Source organism: Brassica oleracea, chromosome C6, assembly GCF_000695525.1.
Source record: "Brassica oleracea var. oleracea cultivar TO1000 chromosome C6, BOL, whole genome shotgun sequence".
Lineage (NCBI taxonomy): Eukaryota > Viridiplantae > Streptophyta > Magnoliopsida > Brassicales > Brassicaceae > Brassica > Brassica oleracea.
In genome coordinates this window covers 29396230-29402764 of record NC_027753.1, presented here as the reverse complement: position 1 = coordinate 29402764, position 6535 = coordinate 29396230, and the positions used below count along the sequence as shown (strand labels likewise).

The 6535-nt window shown below is 41.9% G+C and overlaps 1 pseudogene; it reads right to left on the bottom strand.

Moving 5' to 3' along the window:
* LOC106297955 overlaps nt 1–5488 on the bottom strand; it is a 9883-nt pseudogene extending 4395 nt beyond the window's left edge.
* Between the last annotated feature and the right edge of the window lie 1047 nt (nt 5489–6535).

Sequence of the window (6535 nt, the reverse complement as noted above, 5' to 3'; positions counted from 1 at the left end):
TATATATTCATAACTCCAGTTATTTTTCTTCCTTTGATTCTTAGTTAGTTCTTGACTTTCTTCAGAAAGGTATACTAAAAAGGCTTACTTTTACAATACTTCCCCTCCCACTCCTCCAACGTTACAGATCAAATCTACAACTATAAATAAGGGTGTTACTTTTACAGAACTCATCACTCTCTCTAAAACCATCTCCAATTGTTTCTCTCTATTTACATTAGTTGAAGTTGTTGGGGTACTTAGTGAGATTTTAGAGAATAGAATAGGTATTGAGAGATTAAGGTAGATTATGAGAGATTAAGAGAGAGAGTTGTGGAGATTAAGTAATCATGTTTAGGAGTATGTGAGATTCATGATGAACATGAGAGAGACTTGAGAGAGAATGCTCAAAAACTCGTTAATCATTTAATCAGCCAAGAGTTTACAATATATAGAAAGAGATACAAGAGACAGATTAGACTAAGCATGTGAGGTCAAGGATAAGGTTGCTTTAATTCAAACTGGGACCAATCAGAAGCTTCACATGTGCCAAAGGAAGAACCTTATCCATCCAGGCTGAGCCAGCCTGTCTAGATGCTCTCTTCTTTCTTCCAACGGTCAGATAGGATAGGGCTAAGTCTCTCAGTAACTCTGGTCGACTTACCTTTCTACCTTGGTAACTTCTTTTCTTCTTTGGTCGAGTTTGGGTCGACCACTATCCGCATGACCCGTACGGCCATGTACGGTCGGATAAGACCGGATCGCCCTAAGGCATTTCTTCTCCTATTTCCCTCATCAACTCATCTTCTCTTCAATACTCAAGACACCTCTTCTCATATATTACTCTGCTTATCTCAACACTCCCCCTCAAGCTTGACCATATGAAACAAGTCAAAGCTTGGAAGGACCATGAGCTCTTCCTCATTAAAAACCCCACCAAAGAAACCCATTTGGGACAAAACTTTGATGAGGGAAAAAGAGTAAAGACCTCATGATCAGGAGAGTGTATAAACTAGCCCTTAGACGAAAGATCAATGAGTCCTAACCTGATGTGTATAGACTCCATGATCTTTTGTCTAGCTGCCTTGGTGAATACATCTGCCAACTGATCTTCACTCCTGGTGTAACATGGCAAGATCACCCCTAAGACTATCATCTGCCTTACCTTGTGGCAGTCTACTTCAATGTGCTTAGTTCTCTCATGAAACACTGAGTTGGTAGCAATGTGAATGGCCGCTTGATTATCACAATGCATAGTCATTGGTGTCGCTTGCTCAATCTCCAAATGCTTTAGGATCCCCTTGATCCACACCAACTCGTTGGTGAGCTTAAGCATAGCTCTATACTCAGCTTCAGCACTAGAGCATGATACCACCTTTTGCTTCTTGCTCTTCCACGTAACCATGTTTCCTCCAAGGAATGTGCAGTAGCCTGTTGTAGACCTTCTATCTGCTCTATCACCTGCCCAATCAGCATCACAATAACCCACAACTTCAGTGCTTCCATTGCAACCCATCCATATACCAAGCCCTTGAGTTCATTCAAGTACATGAGAACTCTCTCAACCATGCGCCAGTGATGCTCCTTAGGAGCTTGCATATGCTGGCTTACTTGATTCACAACAAAGCAAATGTCTGGCCGTGTGATGGTTAAGTATATCAGCTTCCCCACAAGCTTTCTATACAGCTTTGGATCATGAAACAGCTTGCTATCTTCTAGCTCCCCCTCACGTGGAACCTTATACCCATCCTCCATGGGAATTTTGGCTGTTTTCCCTCCATAGGCACCGGCATCCTTCAAGAGATCCAATGCATACTTTCTTTGAGAGATAAACAATCCTTCCTTTGATCTACATAACTCAATCCCAAGGAAGTACTTCATCTCTCCCAAGTCCTTTATATCAAAGACTGACTTCAGGAATTCCTTGGTGGCTTTGATTCCTTCCTTATCACTGCCTGTTATGATGATATCATCCACATACACAAGCAGAACAATGATTCCTGATGGAGTAATAAGGGTAAAGAGGGTGTGATCAAGCTCTGACTTCCTGAAGCCTCTCCCATTCAGTGTTGTGCTTAGCTTGTTGTACCATGCTCTAGGTGATTGTTTTAACCCGTAGATGGCCTTCTTAAGTCTGAGCACATTCCCTGGCTTCACCATTCCTTCAAGACCCGGAGGTGGGAGCATATAGACCTCATCTTCTAGCTCTCCTTGGAGGAAGGCATTCTTTACATCCATTTGCCAGAGATCCCACCCAAGGTTAGTTGCCACTGATAGTACTATCCGAATGGTGTGAAGCTTTGCAACAGGAGCAAAGGTATCAATGTAGTCCTCTCCATAGGTCTGAGTATCTACCTAATGGTGAAAATCCACTTGCATGACACAGCTCTCTTTCCCTTAGGCAACTCACTTTCATACCATGTATCATTCTTGACCATGGCATCAGCCTCAGCATTGACTGAATCCCTCCATTCTTGAATGAGCATAGCCTCTTCATAGCTTCTTGGTACATAGCTCTCATCTAAGCTCACCATGAAAGCACAATGCTCTTCTGGATACTCAGCAAAAGAACACACGGCTTGGGAAGGATGCTCCACAGCCTGGGCATTGTAGTACACTCTCGTGTTTACCCAGTTGGAAGGATCCCTCTTCTCCCGTGTGCTTCTTCTCAAAGGCACCACCACTTGTTCCTCAATAGGTTCTTCTTGAATCTGGTTTTCTTCTCCAGCTTCTTGATCTTCATTTTGGTTCTCTCTTACTGATTCCTCTCCACTTTGGACAGGAGAATCTGAGCCTTGATTTCCTAGATCTCCAGCTTCACCTGAGCCTTGATCTCCTAACCGTTCAGCTTCAGATTCACTTCCCCCCTCATGTTCAAAGTGGGTTTGTTCTTCAGCGGCAACTGGAGCAGGTTCTGAACGCCTGCTCTGATCCTGGGACACTCCAATACCGAGCTCCTCCAGTATGTTTCTCAAGCTAGCAGCCTGATCTGATGGTTGAGAAAGACTTTCAAGCTCCTCCCAATTCTTCCCATCATAATATCCTTTTTCCTCCATAAACTTCACTTCTCGAGACACTAAGACTCTTCTGGCTGTAGGATCAAAGCACTTGTATCCCTTTTGGGATGTAGAATAGCCAACAAGCATAGTCTTAGTGCTCTTTGCTTCTAGCTTGTTTCTCATCTCACCAGGTACCAATACATAACAAACACACCCAAATGTTCTCAAGTGATTTAAAACTGGCTTGCTTTTGTTGAGTACCTCAAAAGGGGATTGGTGTTCTAAGATTCTGGTTGGTATCCTGTTGATCAGATAGCAAGCAGTCATCACAGCATCACTCCAATATCTTTTTGGAACACTCCTGTGAAACATCATAGACATGGCCACTTCCATCAGGTGCCTGTTCTTCCTTTCGGCCACTCCATTCTGTTGAGGAGTGTATGGACAGCTGGTCTGGTGTAGAATCCCATGTTGAGCAAGGTGTTCTTTGAATGCATGACTTATGTACTCCCCACCATTATCAGACCTGAAAATCTTAATCTTGGCATGATATTGGTTAGTAACATAAGCTTTAAATTTTTTAAATGCATCAAGAACCCTATCTTTTGTTTTAATTAATGTTAACCAGGTGTATTTGGATTTTTCATCAATGAATGTAACATAATACTTATAATCATCTCTACATAAACAAGGTGCAGTCCAGACATCAGAGTGAATCAAATCAAAACAATCCTCATAGATAGTAGAAGATCTTTGAAATACAGTCTTACAATGCTTACCCAAAATACATGCCTCACACTCATTATTTTTAAACATGACACCTGGTAACATAATGCTTAAGGCCTTAACATGAGGATGACCAAGTCTAGCATGCCACAATGCATCATTACTCACGGAAGAACTAGATGAAAAACAAGAACTAGAAATAGAAATAGGTGACAGGTCTTCAAGCATATAAAGATCTCCTCTGGTTGCTCCTTGCCCAATCAATCTACTGCTTTTAATATCCTGATACTTCACATCATTAGGACTAAAGATAACATTGCATTGAAGATCAGTGGTGCATTTCTTAACAGATAAGAGATTTGAAGTAAATTCAGGCATGAAAAAGGCTTTAGACTCTTTATCAAACAATTTTAGTTTGCCAATGCCCTTAATAGGGATCTTAGCTCCATTAGCTATCATAACATGACCATGAGCAGGTTCAATATCTTTAATCAGATGGTTGTCACTTATCATATGATGAGATGCACCAGAATCAATGATCAATGGTTTATGCAAGCTCTTAGCAATGTGAGTCCTAGATGATTCATTTCGGTTTATCAGGTTTCCTAGCATGCTTAACAAATTTTCAGATATGCTAGGCTTAGCTGCTGCAATATAAGAGTCTTTAAAAATATCTAGCAACCTATATCAGTTGTACTACACCTAGCATGAGCAGTGTATGAGTAACCAAGAGTGTTTCCGAGTGTGTTACCAGACTCCTTAAGAGCTTTGAAGAATGCTTCAAGATCAGTCTTCCTGAATATCTCCTGCTCCATACCTTGCCCACCCAGCTGATGAGAAGCTAGAGCTCGACCTTCACTTTCACCTGCTTTAACACTTGGACTAGCCCCTGATGACCCAGTACCATTTGATCCAGCAGAAAGGTGAGCCTTTGCCTCTCTTTCCTTCATCCAGCTTGGCTTGAGATGGGGATGTATGATCCAACACTGGCGCTTCTTATGCACGGACCTCTTGCAATGCTCACAGCTTCCCTCATACTTCTCATGCTTTCTTCCATCACCTCGGTATGCGGCCTTGTTAGCTTGCACCTCCTCGGCTTGATGAGCCATGGTAAGCTCTCCTTTACCCCCAAAGAGACCAAAAGACCCTTCCTCCTTCTGAAGTTGAGCATACACTTCCTCCATAGATGGCAGGCTTGAGGATCTCAAGATGTGCTTGATGACATCCTTGTAACAAGGATCCAATGTCATCAACAAGCTAAACACATGATCTTGCTCTCTCCTCTCCATGAGCGTTGATTGATCAATGGTGTTAGGCCTTAGGCTTTCAAGCTCAGACCATAATGATCCAAACTTTCCCATGTGTTTGGTGAGCTCTCCTCCATCTTGCTTCATGGAGTTGATTGCCCTCTTCAGTTCAAACACACGGCTGATGTTTGAGACATTACCAAATGTCTTCAAGAGTGTCTCCCACAAGTGTTTGGGAGTCTCACAGTAGCTGTAAGCTTCAAGGAGTGGAACTTCAAGAGATCCTTGTAGTACAGATAGCACCATCAAGTCTTCTTGTACCCACTTCTTTGCTTCTGTTTTGGCGAGAGCTTTCTCCTCTTCACCTTCTTCAGTTTCTTTGGCTGCTAGCTCTGGACCATCATCCGTGATGTGGCTCCATAACCCAAGCCTTCCAATAGCAGTCTTCACCAGCCGAGACCAAAGGAGATAGTTTGAACCTCCTTTCAAAGCCACCGGAACTGTAACAAGCTTGCCAAAGTTGATGTTTCCTTCCATCTTTGCTTCCTTTAACCAGATACCACCACAAAGTTTCAATCTTGCAACTCAGCTGAAGAACACACAGCACCAACCTCCAAGAACACACGGACTCAAAGAGAATGATACCACTTCACAGATTTCACAAGAACGTAAGAACAAGTCACAAGCACCCGATTTTGAAAGATGAAGAGAAAATGCAAATGAGATCTCTCAATACCAAAGCCAACCTGGCTCTGATACCATGAGATTTTAGAGAATAGAATAGGTATTGAGAGATTAAGGTAGATTATGAGAGATTAAGAGAGAGAGTTGTGGAGATTAAGTAATCATGTTTAGGAGTATGTGAGATTCATGATGAACATGAGAGAGACTTGAGAGAGAATGCTCAAAAACTCGTTAATCATTTAATCAGCCAAGAGTTTACAATATATAGAAAGAGATACAAGAGACAGATTAGACTAAGCATGTGAGGTCAAGGATAAGGTTGCTTTAATTCAAACTGGGACCAATCAGAAGCTTCACATGTGCCAAAGGAAGAACCTTATCCATCCAGGCTGAGCCAGCCTGTCTAGATGCTCTCTTCTTTCTTCCAACGGTCAGATAGGATAGGGCTAAGTCTCTCAGTAACTTTGGTCGACTTACCTTTCTACCTTGGTAACTTCTTTTCTTCTTTGGTCGAGTTTGGGTCGACCACTATCCGCATGACCCGTACGGCCATGTACGGCCGGATAAGACCGGATCGCCCTAAGGCATTTCTTCTCCTATTTCCCTCATCAACTCATCTTCTCTTCAATACTCAAGACACCTCTTCTCATATATTACTCTGCTTATCTCAACACTTAGGAAAGCTTAGTATAGATAAATATATAAATAAGTAACGTTAAGGAAATTATATTATTTTCTTGGAAGAAATTATCGTCAAACTATATGACATTGTTAATATTATTTTGCTAATTTGTCACAATTGGCTTCGTTCAGTTATGATGTATTATTGCAAAAGGACTCAGCTAAAAAGACGAGGAGGCTAACCTTTCAATTTCCATCGAACATAGAGATTTGCTGCAA